At 46.4% G+C, this 23422-nt stretch overlaps 1 protein-coding gene across 2 annotated transcripts in view; it reads right to left on the reverse strand.

Moving 5' to 3' along the window:
* LOC115201685 (serine/threonine-protein kinase LMTK1) overlaps positions 1-23422 on the reverse strand; it is a 100330-nt gene that overhangs the window by 41944 nt on the left and 34964 nt on the right. The window lies entirely within an intron of this gene.

Genomic DNA, 23422 nt, shown 5'->3' on the forward strand with positions numbered 1-23422 from the left:
TCACCCTCTGAATGGCACACATACACAATCCATGTCTCAGTTGTCTCAAGGCTTAAAAATCATTCTTTAACCTGTCTCCTCCCCTTCATCTACACTGATTAAAGGGAATTTAACATCAATATGGAATCAGAGCTTTCACCTGGATTCACCTGGTCAGTCTCTGTCATGGAAAGAGCAGGTGTTCCTAATGTTTTGTACACTCAGTGTATATACACATAAGATACATAGTGAGATTGGTTACAGTCTTAAAATAATCAGATAGTAGCAGTCATTGTGCAGAAGAAGAAGCCAGACAGAACATTATGCTGTGGAGGAATTAGTATATTTTTCTACTAAAGACATGCGTTATGTTATTCCTTGTCATTTAGCAGACGCTCTTATCCAGAGCAATTACTGCTAAGTGCCTTGATAATGGGCTGACTAGGGCTGACTAGGGCTGACTAGGGCTGACTAGGACTGACTAGGGCTGACTAGGACTGACTAGGGCTGACTAGGACTGACTAGGGCTGACTAGGGATGACTAGGGCTGACTAGGACTGACTAGGGCTGACTAGGGCTGACTAGGGCTGACTAGGGCTGACTAGGGCTGACTAGGACTGACTAGGGCTGACTAGGACTGACTAGGGCTGACTAGGGCTGACTAGGGATGACTAGGGCTGACTAGGGCTCAGTAGGACTGACTAGGGCTGACTAGGGCTGACTAGGAGGTTTTTCCACCTAGTCAGCTCAGCGATATGAACTAGCAACCTTTCGGTTACTCGCCCAACACTCTTAACCGCAAGGTTACCTGCCGCTAGGGGAGAAAGGGGGGACAGAGGAGACAGAGGAGACAGAGAGGACAGGGGAGACAGAGGAGACAGGGGATACAGGGGAGACAGAAGAAACAGAGAGGACAGGGGAGACAGAGGAGACAGGGGAGACAGAGGAGACAGAGAGGACAGGGGAGACAGAGAGGACAGGGGAGACAGAGAGGACAGGGGAGACAAAAGAGACAGAGGAGACAGGGGAGACAGAAGAGACAGAGGGGACAGGGGAGACAGAGGAGACAGAGAGGACAGGGGAGACAGAGAGGACAGGGGAGACAGAGGAGACAGAGGACAGGGGAGACAGAGGAGACAGAGAGGACAGGGGAGACAGAGAGGGCAGGGGAGACAGAGAGGACAGGGGAGACAGAGGGGACAGGGGAGACAGAGGAGACAGAGAGGACAGGGGAGACAGAGGGGACAGGGGAGACACAGGAGACAGAGAGGACAGGGGAGACAGAGAGGACAGGGGGAACAGAGGAGACAGAGAGGACAGGGGAGACAGAAGAGACAGAGGGGACAGGGGAGACAGAGGAGACAGGGGAGACAGAAGAGACAGAGGACAGGGGAGACAGAGGAGACAGAGAGGACAGGGGAGACAGAGAGGACAGGGGAGACAGAGGGGACAGGGGAGACAGAGGAGACACAGGAGACAGAGAGGACAGGGGAGACAGAGGGGACAGGGGAGACACAGGAGACAGAGAGGACAGGGGAGACAGAGAGGACAGGGGAAACAGAGGAGACAGAGAGGACAGGGGAGACAGAAGAGACAGAGGGGACAGGGGAGACAGAGGAGACAGGGGAGACAGAAGAGACAGAGGACAGGGGAGACAGAGGAGACAGAGAGGGCAGGGGAGACAGAGAGGACAGGGGAGACAGAGGGGACAGGGGAGACAGAGGAGACACAGGAGACAGAGAGGACAGGGGAGACAGAGGGGACAGGGGAGACACAGGAGACAGAGAGGACAGGGGAGACAGAGAGGACAGGGGAAACAGAGGAGACAGAGAGGACAGGGGAGACAGAGGGGACAGGGGAGACAGAGGAGACAGAGAGGACAGGGGAGACAGAGAGGACAGGGGAGGCAGAAGAGACAGAGGAGACAGGGGAGACAGGGGAGACAGAGGAGACAGAGGAGACAGATAGGACAGGGGAGACAGGGGAGACAGAGAGGACAGGGGAGACAGAGGAGACAGAGAGGACAGGGGAGACAGAGGAGACAGAGAGGACAGGGGAGACAGAGAGGACAGGGGAGACAGAGGAGACACAGGAGACAGGGGAGACAGAGAAGACAGAGAGGACAGGGGAGACAGAGGAGACAGAGAGGACAGGGGAGACAGAGGAGACAGAGGAGACAGAGAGGACAGGGGAGACAGAGGAGACAGAGGAGACAGAGAGGACAGGGGAGACAGAGGAGACACAGGAGACATGGTGAAAAAGGAGCCTGCCCTGCAGTTGATCAACAGACACATTGGGAGGTCTATACTGTATTAATGTGTGGTTAGGTACAGTCAATTAAGTACAGTCTATCTGAGAGAGAGAGAGAGAGAGAGAGAGAGGGAGAGAGGGAGAGAGAGGGAGAGAGGGAGAGAGAGAGGGAGAAGAGGAGAAGAGAGAGGAGAAGAGAGAGAGAGAGAGAGATGAGAGAGAGAGAGAGAGAGAGAGAGAGAGAGAGAGAGAGAGAGAGAGAGAGAGAGAACAACCGTTGGTTGAGGAGTTAGTGACTTAATATGTACCTAATTTACATTTGACAGATACAGTAGCTAGATGTTATTATGAGACTACCATTATGCTACCATTATGATAATGGTAGCTCCTGTGGAGTCCTTTGTGGGCCTGAAATGGCAACATATTCCCCAATGGGCCCTGGTATAAAGTAGTCCACTACCCTATGGGCCCTGGTATAAAGTAGTCCACTACCCTATGGGCCCTGGTATAAAGTAGTCCACTACCCTATGGGCCCTGGTATAAAGTAGTCCACTACCCTATGGGCCCTGGTATAATGTAGTCCACTACCCTATGGGCCCTGGTATAAAGTAATACACTATAGTGAACAGTGCCATTTCAGACACAACCTACAGTACTTTCTCTGTCTAATTGTGATGTAAGGTGAAACACACACACACACACACACACACACACACACACACGATGTAAAACGGAATTACGCTGAAATATGAATTACAGGTCTGAGTTGATGTTGGTGAATTTTTCTTACTTTACGTTATAATCTGGGTGTTGCATTGGCCAATCTTATGAATCGTTTTGAATAATATATCATATATCTCGTTTTGTCACTGAGCCTCAAAATGTATTTTTACACAACACAGGGTTGAGAGGGACAGTGGTTGTGACAGAAACAGATTGGACGACCAGCCCTGTAGGATTGCCTTCAGCTGTAAATCTCCTCTGTTGATCCATGTCAACACACACACACTCACATCAGTTTGAAGGTACAATGGGGGGAGGGGGGCTGTACCAAAGCCAGGGCTGAAGAGAGCCAGGGCTGAAGAGAGCCAGGGCTGAAGAGAGCCAGGGCTGAAGAGAGCCAGGGCTGAAGAGAGCCAGGGCTGAAGAGAGCCAGGGCTCTCGCTGAAGAGAGCCAGGGCTGAAGAGAGCCAGGGCTGAAGAGAGCCAGGGCTAAAGAGAGCCAGGGCTGAAGAGAGCCAGGGCTGAAGAGAGCCAGGGCTGAAGAGAGCTCTCCATTAATACTGAAGGAGGGTCTCAGATAATAATAGAACGCTTTAAGCTGAGCTAATACAGCCTTTATTGAGACCAGGGGAGACAAGGGAGACAGAGAGTGACAGAGGAGACAGAGGAGTCTAAGAGAAACATCGGAGACAGAAGTGAGAGGAGACAGGGGAGACAAGGAGGACAGAGGAGAAAGGGGAGTCAGAAGAGAGAGGAGACAGGGGAGACAAAGGAGACAGGGAGGACAGAGGAGGCAGGGAGGACAGAGGAGACAGGGGGAACAGAGGAGTCATGAGAGACAGAAGTGAGGAGACAGGTGAGACCAGGGAGAGATGAAAGAGAGGAGAGAGAGAGGAGACATGGGGGACAGAAGAGACATGGGGGACAGAGGAGACAGGTGAGACAGGGGCGAGAGGAAACAGAGGAGAGAGAGGAAACAGAGGAGAGAGAGGAAACAGAGGAGAGAGGAGACATAGGAGAGAGAGGAAACAGAGGAGAGAGGAGACATAGGAGACAGAGAGGTCAGGGGGGACAGAGGAAACAGGGCCGACAGAGGAGAGAGGAAACAGAGGAGAGAGAGGAGACATAGGAGACAGAGAGGTCAGGGGGGACAGAGGAAACAGGGTTGACAGAGGAGAGAGGAAACAGAGAAGAGAGAGGAGACATAGGAGACAGAGCGAGATAGGAGCCTGCCCTACAGTTGATAAACAGATACATTGGAAGGTCTACAGTATATTGCACTGATGTGTGGTTAGAAGCCTTGCTGGGTTTAGCTGCAGACGTGTGTGTGTGTGTGTGTGTGTGTGTGTGTGTGTGTGTGTGTGTGTGTGTGTGACCATGTGAGTGACATGTTGTTCAACAGACCACTTAATGAAAATACCATTCACCACTCTATTACCATCTAATATGGGTCAACAATAAATAAATTACTAGACACACACACACACAGTACATACACACTGCCTCTGTGTTGCGTTGCTGTTGGCTAGCTGGGGAGATGGATGGCATTGACTCTGTTTCCACTAATGAAGCCAGTGCAGATGGAGGATACCCCTGTCCTGCTCTGATCTGTACTGAACATAGATCCTAACAAAGACAAGAGGCTGTTAGCTCCCTAAAGGGAGACAGAGAAATACAACATGCACATCGCTCCATTTGGTGTTCTGGTATTTTATTAGGATCCCCATTGGCTGTTGGTATTTTATTAGGATCCCCATTGGCTGTTGGTATTTTATTAGGATCCCCATTGGCCGTTGGTATTTTATTAGGATCCCCATTGGCTGTTGGTATTTTATTAGGATCCCCATTGGCTGTTGGTATTTTATTAGGATCCCCATTGGCTGTTGGTATTTTATTAGGATCCCCATTAGTTGTTGCAAAAGGAGCAGCTCCTCTTCCTGGGGTCCACACAAAACATGAAACATGACATAATACAGAAGATTAGTAGACAAGAACAGCTCAAGGACAGAACTACATACATTTCAAAACGGCACACGTAGCCTACATATCAATACATACACACAAACTATCTAGGTCAAATAGGGGAGAGGTGTTGTGCCGTGAGGTGTTGCTTCATCTGTTTTTTTTGCTGTCCATTTGAGTAATTTGAGATGGATTTCTTGAAATTGTTCTGGATTTGGGGACTGTGAAAAGACCCCTGGTTTCAGAGCTGTGTTAGTTGACTATGCAAACAATTTGGGACTTTTCAACATATGAATGTTTCTTATAAAAAGAACAAGTGATGCAGTCAGTCTCTCCTCAACTCTTAGCCAAGAGAGACTGGCATGCATAGTATTTATATCAGCCCTCTGATTACAATGAAGAGCAAGATGTGCCACTCTGTTCTGGACCAGCTGTAGCTTAACTACATCTTAAGCACAGCCCTCATGAGAGGATAGCCATTCTCAGAGAGAGCACTATTCTTTAAAGAAAGGAGAGTGGGGTAAAAGAACGAGATGGGGAGAGAGAGAGAGAGAGAGAGAGAGAGAGAGAGAGAGAGAGAGACAATGTCTTGAGTAAAAGCCAAATTGGATTTATACCAAAACATCACACAACTGATCATATTTACACCTTACACACCCTGATAGATAAACATGTCCACCAAAATAATACCAAAATATACACTTGCTTTATCGACTTCCAAAAAGCATTTGATTCTATTTGGCATACAGGACTGTTCTACAAAGTTATTGAAAGTGGTGTAGGGGGGTAAAACACATGACATAATTAAATCAATGTATACTGGCAATACGTGCAGCATTAAAATTGGCAAGAAAAAAAAAACATCATTATTTAACCAGGGACAGGGCCTTCGCCAGGGTTGCAATCTGAGCCCTGCACTCTTCAATATTTACATCAACGAATTGGCCACTATTCTAGAAAAATCCTCAGCCCCTGGTGTTAGTCTCCACAATTCAGAGGTTAAATGCCTACTCTTCGCAGATGACCTATGCCTGCTGTCACCCACAGCACATGGCCTACAGCAGAGCCTGGACCTGCTAGAGCAGTACTGCCAGACCTGGGCCCTGGCAGTAAACCCAAAAAATACTAAAATAATGATTTTCCAGAGAAGATCCAGATCCCAGGGAATTAGACCAAAGTTCTCAATTGGTACAAAATATATGGAGTACTGTACACACTACAATTACTTAGGTTTAAAAATAAGCTCAACTGGACACCTTAATGAGGAAGTGAATGAACTGAGAGAGAAAGCACGCAGGGCATTCTACGCCATTAAAAAGCAAATTCAAATTGAAATACCTTTGGCTAAAACTATGTGTCATTGAACCAATTGCACTTTATGGCAGCGAGGTGTGGGGTCCACTTGCAAAACAAGATTTCATCAAATGGGACAAACACCCCATTGAAACCCTGTATGCAGAGTTCTGTAAGATTCTCCTACATGTCCAGAGGAAAACTACAAACAATGCACGCAGGGCAGAATTAGGCTAATAGCCACTAATAATAAAAACTCAAAAAAGATAAATTAAGTTTTGGAAACATCTAAAATACAGTGACCCCCTCTCATATCATTACCAAGCCTTGCAATGCCAAGAGCTGAGCAAAGAAAAGAGTCCCCTCATCCAGCTGGTCCTGGGGCTGAGTTCACAAACCTGTTCTACTAACACACTGAAGCCTCAGGACCAGAACATCCAATCAATCCAAATAAAACAAATTACAACACAGTCAAAACAAAATTACATTGCTTATTGGGAAACACAAGCACAATGCAAAATGCAGTGCTATCTGGCCCTAAATCGACAGTACACCGTGGCTAACGATTTGACCATGGTTACTGATCAAAACCTTAGAAAAACCTTGACAAAGTACAGGCTCAGTGAGCACAGCCTTGCCATTGAGAAGGGTAGACACAGGAAAACCTGGCTTTCTGTAGAGGAAAGGCTGTGCAACCACTGCACAACAGCAGACCCTGAGACGGAGCTGCATTTCCTGACAAAATGTCAAAAATATAAAACAATTAGAGTGTCATTTCCCCAAATTTGAAACCCTTATTCAAGGTTTCAAAGACCTCTCTGATGAGAGTAGGCTACCTGTCCTGATGGGGAAGGACGCAGAGAGCTGTGGGTTGGCAGCGCACTACATTGCTGCCTGCCATAAGATGAGGGACAGTGTCTGACAGACCAATCAACCTGCACATGTCCTCTACTGTATGCTTATTGTTATTGTTGAATGTATGGTTGTTTTGACCCCTGGTTATTGTTGTTACTGTTGTCCCGTTGACAATTTTGATTCTTATTATTTTCATATTGTAAATATCCAAAGTAAGCTTTGGCAATATGTACATTGTTACTTCATGAAATAAAGCAAATTGAATTGAATTGAGTTGAAAATTGATAGACAGACAGAGAGAGATAAATGAGAGAGAGAGAGACAGAGAGACAGAGAGAGAGAGGGGTACATGAGAGAGAGAGAGACAGACAGACAGACAGACAGACAGACAGACAGACAGACAGACAGACGGAGAGGTATTTTTTCAGTTGAAAGTGTAGGAGCAGTTTTCTTAGTGAGCTGAGCAGTAGTTGTATCTGTAGTTGTGTAGAAACCTTGTTGTATAGAAACATTGTATAGAAACCTTGCTGTGTAAAAACCTTGTTGTACAGAAACCTTGTTGTGTAGAAACCTTGTTGTGTAGAAACCTTGCTGTGTAAAAACCTTGTTGTACAGAAACCTTGTTGTGTAGAAACATTGTTGTGTAGAAACATTGTTGTATAGAAACCTTGTTGTGTAGAAACCTTGTTGTATAGAAACATTGTATAGAAACCTTGCTGTGTAAAAACCTTGTTGTACAGAAACCTTGTTGTGTAGAAACCTTGTTGTGTAGAAACCTTGTTGTGTTGAAACATTGTTGTGTAGAAACCTTGTTGTATAGAAACCTTGTATAGAAACCTTGCTGTGTAGAAACCTTGTTGTATAGAAACCTTGTTGTGTAGAAACCTTGTTGTGTAGAAACATTGTTGTGTAGAAACCTTGTTGTGTAGAAACCTTGTTGTGTAGAAACCTTGTTGTGTAGAAACCTTGTTGTATAGAAACCTTGTTGTGTAGAAACCTTGTTGTATAGAAACATTGTTGTGTAGAAACCTTGTTGCGTAGAAACCTTGTTGTGTAGAAACCTTGTTGTGTAGAAACCTTGTTGTGTAGAAACCTTGTTGTGTAGAAACCTTGTTTTGTAGAAACCTTGTTGTATAGAAACCTTGTTGTATAGAAACCTTGTTGTGTAGAAACCTTGTTGTGTAGAAACCTTGTTGTGTAGAAACCTTGTTGTGTAGAAACCTTGTTGTATAGAAACCTTGTTGTATAGAAACCTTGTTGTATAGAAACCTTGTTGTGTAGAAACCTTGTGTACAAAACTTGTGTAGAAACCTTGTTGTATAGAAACCTTGTTGTGTAGAAACCTTGTTGTGTAGAAACATTGTTGTGTAGAAACCTTGTTGTGTAGAAACCTCTTGCCTCCTGTTGAGTAACTCAGGGGTGGTAGCCATTTTTAGGTAGCCCTGGGAAGTTGAGAGAGCTGAAAACCATTCTGATGACTCAATGATGAAAGGAAGAGATTGTGGAGGAGAGAAGAGAGAAGGAGGGGTGAGTGGGTGAGCTTTCTACCCAGAAACCCATTCTTTCCCCCTGGCGTATACTCCAGTACTTACAGGAACACAGAAACTAAGAGGCCGTGCTTTGGCTTCAGACTAGTCTGAGCCAGACAGAACTGGATTGGAGCGGTGTTGAGCCAAGGCACCCTGACTCTAGTTGAGTTTAACGTCTGTTTTCGCCAATGCTTTGTGAATGAATGAATTAACAACTTGTCTGAGCTGTCAGGACTGTCATGACTGGCCTCTAGTCAGCGTACAGAGATAGGACATGACTGGCCTCTAGTCTGGGTACAGAGATAGGACATGACTGGCCTCTAGTCAGGGTACAGAGATAGGACATGACTGGCCTCTAGTCAGGGTACAGAGATAGGACATGACTGGCCTCTAGTCAGGGTACAGAGATAGGACATGACTGGCCTCTAGTCAGCGTACAGAGATAGGACATGACTGGCCTCTAGTCAGCGTACAGAGATAGGACACGACTGGCCTCTAGTCAGGGTACAGAGATAGGACATGACTGGCCTCTAGTCAGGGTACAGAGATAGGACACGACTGGCCTCTAGTCAGGGTACAGAGATAGGACATGACTGGCCTCTAGTCTGGGTACAGAGATAGGACATGACTGGCCTCTAGTCAGGGTACAGAGATAGGACATGACTGGCCTCTTGTCAGTGTGCACTGAACTCTGTATGTAGAAACAGGACTAGCTCATTCCAAGTCCCCTGACCTCTGTGTGTAGAAACAGGACTAGTTCAGGCAGTATAATCATGGCAGGGTGAACATGTAGGACCTCTTATCACTCTTCTGTCAGCAGCACAATACTCTGCCTGTCTCTATGGAGCATCAGTATTAACACTGAACCATAAAACACACCACTCTGCCTGTCTCTATGGAGCATCAGTATTAACACTGAACCATAAAACACACCACTCTGCCTGTCTCTATGGAGCATCAGTATTAACACTGAACCATAAAACACAACACTCTTGAGAACAGATACTGTATATCTATGCATAACCTACACTGACACACACTCAGTCTGTGGTAGACCAGTGAGAAAACAACAGTGACCAATAGTGGGGGGGGGGGGGGGGGGTTGACTGATGAGTAACCTCTGGAAAACTATTTTAGGCCTATACACGAGAGCTGCCATGCTAGCCAGATCAGCGTGTGCGGTCTTACGATATGAGGTCACAGTTTTGTCACGACCCGCTCTGTCACACACTGACACACTGACACGACCCGCTCTCCTCTCTAGGTTCCAGCGGGAGACTGAGGAGTCCCAGAGGACAGGTGACCACACCGTCTTTCACCCACAACCAAGACCCAGACGTTCCTCACAGCGCAGTGCCCTGGACAGCCGACGATGCTGCTTTTAAAGGCATTTTCCCCTAACATTGTCAAAGATCGCATTCATGGTAAACGCTGCACACGTTGGCTGAATCTGAAAAAACCTTTGAATGTAAAGCGCGCTGTAACGCCGATCGGATTGAATCCTAGGCCCAAGCCTCTTCCCTCTCCAGCCATCTACTTCTTAATACCTAAACCCGGCATGGACACAATGAAAAAGTGAGGGATAATATGTCATCACTACAGGTCTTATTGGAGGTCTTCTGTTTTGGGATCAGCTCTGGTCACACCCCCCCACCCCTCCCCCCTGAGTAGAGAGAGACAGGCTGGTACCCCCAACTACCCATGGAGGGACAGGACTGTCCTCTCACACACTGACAAATGTCTGTGTCTGACCACACACACACACACACACACACACACACGCACACGCGCACACGCGCACACACGCACACATACACGCGCACACACACACACACACACACACAGAGACACACACACACACACACGCATGGATGCAGACACACACACACACACACACACACACACACACACACACACACACACACACACACAGACACACACAGGCACACACACACATGCATGGATGCAGACACACACACATACACATACACACACACACACGCCCACACACACACAGAGACACACACACACGCATGGGTGCAGACACACACACACACACAGACACACACACAAGGATGCACTCATGCACCCACCCACCCACACAGTGTTCTCTACCTTGTCTGTGTCTCTGGGTGAGTGTGGGACTGTGAATGGGGTCTTTTCAGTCGCTGTAGGTCAGCCCGTACACAGAGTTCTCTTTGTATCCTGTACAACGGAGGCTACTGAGGACAGGACGGCTCATAATAATGTCTGGAACGGAGGAAATGGAATGGCATGAACCCAAGTGTTTGATGCATTTGATACCCTTCTACTGATTCCGCTCCAGCCAATACCACGAGCCCTTCCTCCCCAATTAAGATGCCACCAACCTCCTGTGATCATGTCTTCTGTTCTTCTCAGTATGACATCACTGTCTTCTGTTCCTCTCAGTATGACATCACTGTCTTCTTTTTCTTCTCAATATGACATCGCTGTCTTCTGTTCTTCTCAGTATGACATCACTGTCTTCTGTTTCTTCTCAGTATGACATCACTGTCTTCTGTTCCTCTCAGTATGACATCACTGTCTTCTTTTTCTTCTCAATATGACATCACTGTCTTCTGTTCTTCTCAGTATGACATCACTGTCTTCTGTTCTTCTCAGTATGACATCACTGTCTTCTGTTCTTCTCAGGATGACATCACTGTCTTCCGTTTCTTCTCAGTATGACATCACTGTCTTCCGTTTCTTCTCAGTATGACATCACTGTCTTCTGACATCACTGGGGCCGTGCTCCCTGCCATCCAGGACATCACTGGGGCCGTGCTCCCTGCCATCCAGGACATCACTGGGGCCGTGCTCCCTGCCATCCAGGACATCACTGGGACATCAAATGGGCCGTGCTCCCTGCCATCCAGGACATCACTGGGGCCGTGCTCCCTGCCATCCAGGACATCACTGGGGCCGTGCTCCCTGCCATCCAGGACATCACTGGGGCCGTGCTCCCTGCCATCCAGGACATCACTGGGGCCGTGCTCCCTGCCATCCAGGACATCACTGGGGCCGTGCTCCCTGCCATCCAGGACATCACTGGGGCCGTGCTCCCTGCCATCCAGGACATCACTGGGGCCGTGCTCCCTGCCATCCAGGACATCACTGGGGCCGTGCTCCCTGCCATCCAGGACATCACTGGGGCCGTGCTCCCTGCCATCCAGGACATCACTGGGGCCGTGCTCCCTGCCATCCAGGACTTCACTGGGGCCGTGCTCCCTGCCATCCAGGACATCACTGGGGCCGTGCTCCCTGCCATCCAGGACATCACTGGGGCCGTGCTCCCTGCCATCCAGGACATCACTGGGGCCGTGCTCCCTGCCATCCAGGACATCACTGGGGCCGTGCTCCCTGCCATCCAGGACATCACTGGGGCCGTGCCTCCCTGCCATCCAGGACATCACTGGGGCCGTGCTCCCCTGCCATCCAGGACATCACTGGGGCCGTGCTCCCTGCCATCCAGGACTTCACTGGGGCCGTGCTCCCTGCCATCCAGGACATCACTGGGGCCGTGCTCCCTGCCATCCAGGACATTCACTGGGGCCGTGCTCCCTGCCATCCAGGACATCACTGGGGCCGTGCTCCCTGCCATCCAGGACATCACTGGGGCCGTGCTCCCTGCCATCCAGGACATCACTGGGGCCGTGCTCCCTGCCATCCAGGACATCACTGGGGCCGTGCTCCCTGCCATCCAGGACATCTACAGTATATCAGCTGGTGTGGTAGGAAGGCACGGAAAATCGTTAAAGACTCCAACCACCCAGGAAATCGACTATTCTCTCTGCTTCCGCACAGCAAGAGGTACCAGTGCATCAAGACTGACACCAACAGGCTCTTGAACAGCTTCTATCCCCAAACCATAAAACGGATAAATAGCTAACAAAATAGCTACACCTACTACCTTGTATCCTTATCCACCTTTTATTGCTATTTTTCTCTATGCAGACTCACAGGACCCTACACACTGAGAGGACTCTACACACTGAGAGGACTCTACACACTGACAGGACCCCTACACACTGAGAGGACTCTACACACTGAGAGGACTCTACACACTGAGAGGACTCTACACACTGACAGGGCCCTACACACTCACAGGGCCCTACACACTGGCAGGACTCTACACACTGACAGGGCCCTACACACTCACAGGGCCCTACACACTGGCAGGACTTTACACACTGACAGACAGGGCCCCAGACACTGACAGGGCCCTACACACTGACAGGACTCCTACACACTGACAGGACTCTACACACAGACAGGACCCCCACACACTGACAGGACCCCTACACACTGACAGGACCCCTACACACTGACAGGGCCCTACACACTGACAGGACTCTACACACTGACAGGACCCCTACACACTGACAGGGCTCCTACACACTGACAGGACCCCTACACACTGACAGGACTCTACACACTGACAGGACCCCTACACACTGACAGGACTCTACACACTGACAGGACTCTACACACTGACAGGACTCTACACACTGACAGTACTCTACACACTGACAGTACTCTACACACTGACAGGACTCTACACACTGACAGGACTCTACACACTAGCAGGACCCTACAGACAGACAGGACTCTACACACTGACAGGGCCCTACAGACAGACAGGACTCTACACACTAACAGACACTTCCTCATCTGCTCACTCACACATAACAAGCATGTATACTGACTCTACACACAGTCACATATAAGCTGCTGCTACTCTGTTTACCTTATATCCTGTTGCCTAGTAACCTTACCCTTATACATATACAGATGAAGTTGGAAATTTACATACACCTTAGCCAAATACATTTAAACTCAGTTCTTCACAATTCCTGACATTTAATCCTAGTAAAGATTCCCTGTCTTAGGTCAGTTAGGATCACCACATTATTTTAAGAATATGAAATGTCAAAATAATAGTAGAGAGAATAACTTATTTCAGCTTGTATTTCTTTCATCACATTCCCAGTGGGTCAGAAGTTTACATATACTCAATTAGTATTTGGTAGCATTGCCTTTAAATTGTTTAACTTGGGTCAAATGTTTCAGGTAGCCTTCCACAATACTTTGTGTGAATTTTGCCCCATTCCTCCTGACAGGCCTTCTTGCTCGCACATGCTTTTTCAGTTCTGCCGACAAATTTTCTATAGGGTTGAGGTCAGGGCTTTGTGATGGCCACACCAATACCTTGACTTTGTCATCCTTAAGCCATTTTGCCACAACTTTGGATGTATGCTTGGGGTCATTGTCCATTTGGACGACCCATTTGCGACCAAGCTTTAACTTCCTGACTGATATCTTGAGATGTTAGTTCAATATATCCACATAATATTTATTCATCATGATGCCATCTATTTTGTGAAGTGCACCAGTCCCTCCTGCAGCAAAGCACCCCCACAACATGATGCTGCCACCCCCATGCTCCATGGTTGGGATGGTGTTCTTTGGCTTGCAAGCCTCCCCCTTTTTCCTCCAAACATAACGATGGTCATTATGGCCAAACAGTTCTATATTTGTTTCATCAGACCAGAGGACATTTCTCCAAAAAGTACGATCTTTGTCCCCATGTGCAGTTGCAAACCGTAGTCAGACTTTTTTATGGAGGTTTTGGAGCAGTGGCTTCTTCCTTGCTGAGCGGCCTTTTCAGGTTATGTTGATATAGGTCTCGTTTTACTGTGGATATAGATACTTTTGTACCTGTTTCCTCCAGCATCTTCACAAGGTCCTTTGCTGTTGTTCTGGGATTGATTTGCACTTTTTGCACCAAAGTACATTCATCTCTAGGAGACAGAATCCGTCTCCTTCCTGAGTGGTATAATGGCTGTGTGGTCCCATGGTGTTTATACTTGCGTACTATTGTAAAGATTTGTAAAGATGAACATGGTACCTTCAGGCGTTTGGATATTGCTCCCAAGGATGAACCAGACTTGTGGAGGTCTACAATTTTATTTCTGAGGTCTTGGCTGATTTCTTTTGATTTTCCCATAATGTCAAGCAAAGAGGCACTGAGTTTGAAGGTAGGCCTTGAAATACATCCACAGGTACACCTCCAATTGACTCAAATGATGTCAAGTAGCCTATCAGAAGCTTCTAAAGACATGACATCATTTTCTGGAATTTTCCAAGCTGTTTAAAGGCACAGTCAACTTAGTGTATGTAAACTTCTGACCCACTGGAATTGTGATACAGTGAATTATAAGTGAAAAAATCTGTCTGTAAACAATTGTTGGAAAAATGACTTGTGTCATGCACAAAGTAGATGTCCTAACTGACTTGCCAAAACTATAGTTAACAAGAAATTTGTGGAGTGGTTGAAAAACAAATTTTAATGACTCCAACCTAAGTGTATGTAAATTTCCGACTTCAACTGTGTACCTCTATCATTCCAGCATCCCTGCACATTGTAAATGATGGTATTGCAACTGACCTTGTATATAGTATGTTTACATATTGTGTTCTTCATATATTTATTCTTATGTCTTGTGTGTGTTTTTTGAGTTTGCAAGAAAGGCATTTCACTGTACTTGTGCATGTGACATTAAAAACTTAACTTGAGAGAGAGACGAACCTGGAGAAGAGTCCCCTAAGCAAGCTGTTCCTGGGGCTCTGTTCACAAACACAAACAGACCCCACAGAGCCCCAGGACAGCAGCACAATTAGAATTAACCAAATCATGAAAAGATAATTACTTGACACATTGGAAAGAATCAACAAAAAACTGAGCAAACTAGAATGCTATTTGGCCCTAAACAGAGACTACACAGTGGCAGAATACCTGACCACTGTGACTGACTCAAACTTAAGGAAAGCTTTGACTATGTACAGACTCTGTGAGCATAGCCTTGCTATTGAGAAAGGCCGGCGTAGGCAGACCTGGCTCTCAAGAGAAGACAGGCTATGTGCACATTGCCCACAAAATGAGGTGGAAACTGAGCTGCACTTCCTAACCTCCTGCCAAATGTATGACCATATTAGAGACACATATTTCCCTCAGATTACACAGACCCACAAAGAATTAGAAAACCAGCTCACATATCTCCTGGGTGAAATACCACAGTGTGCCATCACAGCAGTAAGATTTGTGACCTGTTGCCACAAGAAAAGGTCAACCAGTGAAGAACAAACACCATTGTATATACAACCCATATTTATGTTTATTTATTTTCCCTTTTGTTCTTTAACTTGTTCTTTAATTTGAAATGTCTTTATTCTTTTGGAACTTGGAGTATAATGTTTACTGTTATTTTTTTTTATTGTTTATTTCACTTTGGTTCATTATCTATTTCACTTGCTTTGGCAATGTTAACATATGTTTCCCATGCCAATAAAGCCCTTAAATTGAATTTACGTGAAATTGAATTGAGACAGAAAGAGAGACAGAGAGACAGAGAGACAGAGAGAAAGAGAGAAAGAGAGAGAGAGAGAGAGAGAGAAACAGACAAAGGGACAGAGAGACAGAGAAAGAGAGAAAAAAGGTAAGTGATACATTGTAGCTTCAGAATAGTGGAAGAAAATAATGGAGAGATAAGATACAAGCGAGAGAGAGAGGGAGGGAGGGAGGGAGGGAGGGAGACCATCTGTTGTGGTGGACAGAACAAGCAAATCAACCTGCTACAAAACACTGAATTTAATTCTGCTCAATACAGTAGCTATGACAAATTGACAGCACATCTCAGATTGTCCATATTTACCATAACAGGACAGCAACACAATTGAAGGGCTGCATAAGGGATAAAAGATGTTGTGATTTGTTTCCGTTGTTCATAGAGGAGTCAGGGGGGATAAAGCTAGCCCCCTTATCCCTCTGTTTCAGTCACATGGTCATTCCCAGGAAGCAGTACCAACGAACATAGAGAATCCATGAAGGCCTAGCGCTGTTATGATCACATTGCTGGTTCTAGGTGTGAATATTGTCTTGGGAGATAGAAGTGGTATGTTCAGCTCTTCCCTCTCCAATAGCTATGGTTCAGTAGCAGTCATCCAGGCCTGCCAAGAGAAGGACTTGATAATATCAGGTATACTGTCAGTGATCTGTGGAATTGTTCAGAGCCAGTTGAATGTTATCTGCACATACACACACACACACACACACACACACACACACACACACACACACACACACACACACACACACACACACACACACACACACACACACACACACACACACACAAACTGAAAGTCCTGTATCTGCATGGCCTCCAGGGTCAACAGAACAGTGCTGAGTAAACAACCCAGTGATGTTTTTGGAGTGTGTGTGTGTATATATGTTTGTGTGTGTGTGTGTGTGTGTGTGTGTGTGTGTGTGCGTGCGTGCGTGCGTGTGAAGCCCTAGCTAAGGCTGCCTGCTAAACAGAACAGACAGGGAAAGGTTCAGCACAACACTGAGCCTGGGGACCCGCGTCAGATACCTGGGCTTAAACATACTGTACGCACGCACGCACGCACACACACACGTCAAGTAGAAACGTCAACTGTCCTCTCTCCCCTTGAACACAGGGAAAATCAAAATGGCAGCTCTGGATAAACAGAAACATTACGTTAGCTGAAACTCACCACCACAGTTAGCTTTGAAATACTGTTTCCTGTGTAACTGGGTTACAGTACGTGGGCTGTGTTTACAAGGGCTGCAGGGAGGCGGTTAGCCGAACAATGCCTGACGATCAGTCAACCCAGACTGCTACACTGATTACTGGGCTAACCCTAACCCAGTCAAAGCCTTACTGTAAAGGAGACATGTTTGACTACTTCCCTTTGGATGTTCTGGAGGACACAGATGACAAGTGGAAGGACAGAGGATACAGGAGAAGGGGGGGAGAGGAGAGGAGGAGAGAATGGGAGGAGAGTAGGAGAGGAGAGAATGTGATTGGAGGAGAGGAGAGGAGAGGAGAGGAGAGGAGAGAAGGGGAGAAGGAGATAAGGAGATGAGGAGAGAAGGGGAGAAGGGAAGAGAGGGAAGGGGAGAAGAGGAGGAGAGGAGAGAAGGGGAGAAAGAGAGGAGGAGACAAGGGGAGAAAGAGAGGAGGAGAGAAGGGGAGAAAGGGAGGAGAGGCTGCCATTTTGGAGCCCTGTGTCAAAATCTTCCATGTAAGGGTTAAACTACCAGAATGTCTGCACTTCCTTATGTATCCCACAGCAGCAGGAACCACAGGGGGTAGAAGGGCTGGTTGAAGGAGGGTCGGGAAAAGGTTGAATTGTGGCAGTGCATCCTTGTGCCCGACTTAGCATCACCTTCAGCGGCTTGCGAAAGTATTCACCCCCCTTGGCATTTTTACTATTTTGTTGCCTTATAACCTGGAATTAAAATAGATTTTGGGGGGATTTTTATCATTTGATTTACACAACATGCCTACCACTTTGAAGATGCAAAATAGTTTTTATTTGTGAAACAAACAAGAAATAAGACAAAAAAAACCAGAACATTTGAGCTTGCATAACTATTCACCCCCCCCAAAGTCAAAACTTTGTAGAGCCACCTTTTGCAGCAATTACAGCTGCAAGTCTCTTGGGGTATGTCTCTATAAGCTTGGCACATCTAGCCACTGGGATTTTTGCCCATCCTTCAAGGCAAAACTGCTCCAGCTCCTTCAAGTTGGATGGGATCGGCTAGTGTACAGCAATCTTTAAGTCATAGAACAGATTCTCAATTGGATTGAGGTCTGTGCTTTGACTAGGCCATTCCAAGACATTTAAATGTTTCCCCTTAAACCATGCAAGTGTTGCTTTAGCAGTATGCTTAGGGTCATTGTCCTGCTGGAAGGTAAACCCCCGTCCCAGTCTCAAATCTCTGGAAGACTGAAACAGGTTTCCCGCAAGAATTTCCCTGTATTTAGCGCCATCCATCATTCCATCAATTCTGACCAGTTTCCCAGTCCCTGCCGATGAAAAACATCCCCACAGGGGATGGTATTCTCGGGGTGTTGAGAGGTGTTGGGTTTGCGCCAGACATAGCGTTTTCCTTGATGGCCAAAACTCTCTATTTTAGTCTCATCTGACCAGAGTACCCTTTTCCATATGTTTGGGGAGTCTCCCACATGCTTTTTGGCGAACACCAAACGTGTTTGCATTTTTTTTCTTTAAGCAATGGCTTTTTTCTGGCCACTCATTCGTAAAGCCCAGCTCTGTTGAGTGTACTTTTAAAGTGGTCCTATTGACAGATACTCCAATCTCCGCTGTGGAGCTTGCAGCTCATTCAGGGTTATCTTTGGTCTCTTTGTTGCCTCTCTGATTAATGCCCTCCTCACCTGGTCTGTGAGTTTTGGTCTTTCCAGTTTTTAATAATGTTCAAAGTTTCGGATATTTTTTTATAACCCAACCCTGATCTGTACTTCTCCACAACTTTGTCCCTAACCTGTTTGGAGAGCTCCTTGGTCTTCATGGTGCCGCTTGCTTAGTGGTGTTGCAGGCTCTGGGGCATTTCAGAACAGGTGTATATATACTAAGATCATGTGAATACTTTTGCAAGGCACTGTATGTGCAATGATTCCTCTCTCCCCTGCTTCCTTCCTCCCTCTTTCTCTCCTTCCCACCTCCCTCTTTCTCTCCTTCCCTCATCTCTCTTTCCCTCCTTCTCTCCTTCCATCCTCCCTCTTCCCCTCCTTCTCTCCTCCCCCCTCCCCCCTTCTCTCCTTCCCTCCTCCCTCTTTCTCTCCTTCCATCCTCTCTCCTTCTCTCCTCCCTCTTGCTCTCCTTCCCTACTCCCTCTTTCTGTCCTTCCCTCCTCCCTCTTTCTGTCCTTCCCTCCTCCCTCCTTCCCTCCTCCCTTTTTCTCTCCTTCCCTCCCTCCTTCCTCTTTCTGTCCTTCCATCCTCTCTCCTTCTCTCCTCCCTCTTGCTCTCCTTCCCTCCTCCCTCTTTCTGTCCTTCCCTCCTCCCTCCTTCCCTCCTCCCTTTTTCTCTCCTTCCCTCCTTCCCTCCTCCCCTCCTCCCTTTTTCTCTCCTTCCCTCCTTCCCTCCTCCCTCTTTCTGTCCTTCCATCCTCCCTCTTTCTGTCCTTCCCTTCTCCCTTCCTCCCCTCCTCCCTCTTACTCCTCCCCTCCTCCTTCCTTCCCTCCTCCCTCCTTATCCTCCCCTCTTCCCCTCCTCCCTCCTTCCCTTCTCCCTCTTTCTGTCCTTCCCTCCTTCTCCCTCCTCTCTTCCTTCCCTCCTTCCCTCCTCCCTTTTTCTCTCCTTCCCTCCTCCCTTTTTTCCCATTCCATCCTCCCTCCTTCCCTCCTCCCTCTTGCTCTCATCCCTCCTTCCCACCTACCCTCCTCCCTCTTTCCCTCCTCCCCTCCTCCCTCTTTCTCTCCTTCCTTGCTCCCTCCTCCCTCCTTCCATCCTCCCTCCTTCCCTCCTCCCTCTTGCTCTCCTTCCCTCCTCCCTCTTGCTCTCCTTCCCTCCTCCCTCTTTCTGTCCTTCCCTTCTCCCTTCCTCCCCTCCTCCCTCTTACTCCTCCCCTCCTCCTTCCTTCCCTCCTCCCTCCTTATCCTCCCCTCTTCCCTTCCTCCCTCCTTCCCTTATCCTTCTTTCTGTCCTTCCCTCCTTCTCCCTCCTCTCTTCCTTCCCTCCTTCCCTCCTCCCTTTTTCTCTCCTTCCCTCCTCCCTTTTTTCCCATTCCATCCTCCCTCCTTCCCTCCTCCCTCTTGCTCTCCTTCCCTCCTCCCTCTTTCTGTCCTTCCCTTCTCCCTCCTTCCCTCCTCCCTTCCTTCTCTCCTCCCTCTTTTGCCTACCCTCCTCCTTCCTTCCCTCCTCACTCTTTCTCTCATCCCTCCTTCCCACCTACCCTCCTCCCTCTTTCCCTCCTCCCCTCCTCCCTCTTTCTCTCCTTCCTTGCTCCCTCCTCCCTCCTTACCTGCTCCCTCCTTCCCTACTCCCTCTTTCTTTCCATCTCTTTTCTCTTTCTTTTATCTGTCTCATTACATCATTACATCGTTTCAGCCTGGGGACTTTGTCGTTGTCTGGATGATTATTTAGATGCTGGGCGTCTCTCCTCCTGTCTGTTACACTTCATTTCCTGTTGTCATTATGCATCCCCGTGGCGACGGTGTTCTCCTCCGTTGTTCTCTGGTGCTCAGAAGAACAGATAGTAATACTGTGATAAGATAACACAGTGTGTGTATACTAACAGGAGTTGGTGTCTGGTATTTTATTCATGTTGGTTAAAGTCACACTATGACTGTGATATCATGTTTCCTATGTCTCTGGGCTGTGGCGTTGAAATACTCTTCATCTGTTTTGGGGGGATTATATTCTTCCAGCTGTGAGTTGTTTACAGAGAAGTTTTAGTCATCTTTAAAAATACTAATAAATGGGCCTCCCGAGTGGCGCAGAGGTCTAAGACAATGCATCGCAGTGCTTGAGGCTTCACTACAGACCCGAGTTTGATCCCAGGCTGTATCATAACCGGCCGCGACCGGGAGACCAATGAGGCAGCGCACAATTAGGCTAGCGTCGTCCGGGTTAGGGGAGGTTTTGGCCGGCAGGGAAGTCCTTGTCCCATGGTGCTCTAGCAACTCCTGTGGCGGGCCGGGCGCATGCACGCTGACACGGTCGCCAGTTGGACAGTATTTCCTCCGACACATTGATGCGTCTGGCTTCCGGGTTAAGAGAGCAGTGTGTCAAGAAGCAGTGAGGCTTAGCAGGGTCATGTTTCGGAGGACGCATGTCTCTCGTCCTTCGCCTCTCCCGAGTCTGTACGGGAGTTTCTGCGATGGGACAAGACTGTAACTACCAATTGGATATCATGAAATTGGGGAGAAAAAAATTATACAAAAAAAATAATAAGTTCTTCAAAATGTCATTACTGTAACATGGACCATTAAATAGCAAAATGCGATAAAATGAAGATTACAACAATCTGTCTCAAAGGACCATTTAAATTAGTAATACACCACTGTGGAAAAGCAGACAGGCTGTGGATCAGTAGGTGCGCATCTCACGTGTAGCTACGCTCTGCCAAGTCCATTGACAATGTAACAACAAAACAGGCTTAATTTAGATGCTACATTCTGGATGAGCATTAACCATTAGCATTATCCATTAACATTAGCAATGAGCATTAACCATTTGCATTATCCATTAGCATTAACCATTTGCATTGTCCATTAGCATTAACCATTAGCATTAACCATTAGCATTATCCAATAGCATTAACCATTAGCATTAACCATTAGCATTATCCAATAGCATTAACCATTAGCATTAACCATTAGCATTATCCATTAGCATTAGCCAATAGCATTAACTATTTGCATTACCCATTAGCATTAGCCATTAGCCATGATTAGGTATGCCAAACAACTGACCACAGGCTGTGACTGTATGACTGTACATGGTTGTGACGTCACACTGATAGGGCTCCATGTATACGGAGGCTTGTTACATAATCACTGCTCCTCACCAGAGAAACCATTCACAGCTCAATATACCCACATGGATGGACCATTTCCCTGTGAATAACATAGACTAGAATCCATACACACACACTCGCAGGCACAAACACACACAAACGCACGCACGCACACACACACACACACACACACACACACACACACACACACAAACCATAAATCCGGATAACATCCCTTTATCACTATTCCTTGTGTTCTCCTACATTCTCAAATCAAATAAGGTGTTATTGGTCACATACAACACATTTATCAGATGTTACTGTAGGTGTAGTGTAATGCATGTGTTCCTAGCTCCAACAGTACAGTAATATCTAACAATTCACAAATCTAAAAAGTAAAAGAATGGAATTAAGAAATAATAGGACAAGCAATGTCAGAGTGGCATTGACTAGAATACAGTAGAATAGAATACAGCAGAATAGAATACAGTAGAATAGAATACAGTAGAATAGAATACAGTAGAATAGAATACAGTAGAATAGAATACAGCAGAATAGAATACAGCAGAATAGAATACAGCAGAATAGAATACAGTAGAATAGAATACAGCAGAATAGAATACAGCAGAATAGAATACAGTAGAATAGAATACAGCAGAATAGAATACAGTAGAATAGAATACAGTAGAATAGAATACAGCAGAATAGAATACAGCAGAATAGAATACAGTAGAATAGAATACAGCAGAATAGAATACAGTAGAATAGAATACTGTAGAATAGAATACAGCAGAATAGAATACAGTAGAATAGAATACAGCAGAATAGAATACAGCAGAATAGAATACAGCAGAATAGAATACAGTAGAATAGAATACAGCAGAATAGAATACAGCAGAATAGAATACAGCAGAATAGAATACAGTAGAATAGAATACAGCAGAATAGAATACAGCAGAATAGAATACAGCAGAATAGAATACAGCAGAATAGAATACAGCAGAATAGAATACAGCAGAATAGAATACAGCAGAATAGAATACAGCAGAATAGAATACAGTAGAATAGAATACAGCAGAATAGAATACAGTAGAATAGAATACAGCAGAATAGAATACAGTAGAATAGAATACAGTAGAATAGAATACAGTAGAATAGAATACAGCAGAATAGAATACAGTAGAATAGAATACAGCAGAATAGAATACAGTAGAATAGAATACAGTAGAATAGAATACAGCAGAATAGAATACAGTAGAATAGAATACAGCAGAATAGAATACAGTAGAATAGAATAAAGTAAATACAGCAGAATAGAATACAGTAGAATAGAATACAGCAGAATAGAATACAGTAGAATAGAATACAGTATATACATATGAGATGAGTAAAGCAGTATGTAAACATTATTAAAGTGATTAGTGTTCCATTATTAAAGTGACCAGTGATTCCATGTCTAT

The sequence above is a fragment of the Salmo trutta genome, chromosome 10, assembly GCF_901001165.1.
Source record: "Salmo trutta chromosome 10, fSalTru1.1, whole genome shotgun sequence".
NCBI classification, from domain to species: domain Eukaryota; kingdom Metazoa; phylum Chordata; class Actinopteri; order Salmoniformes; family Salmonidae; genus Salmo; species Salmo trutta.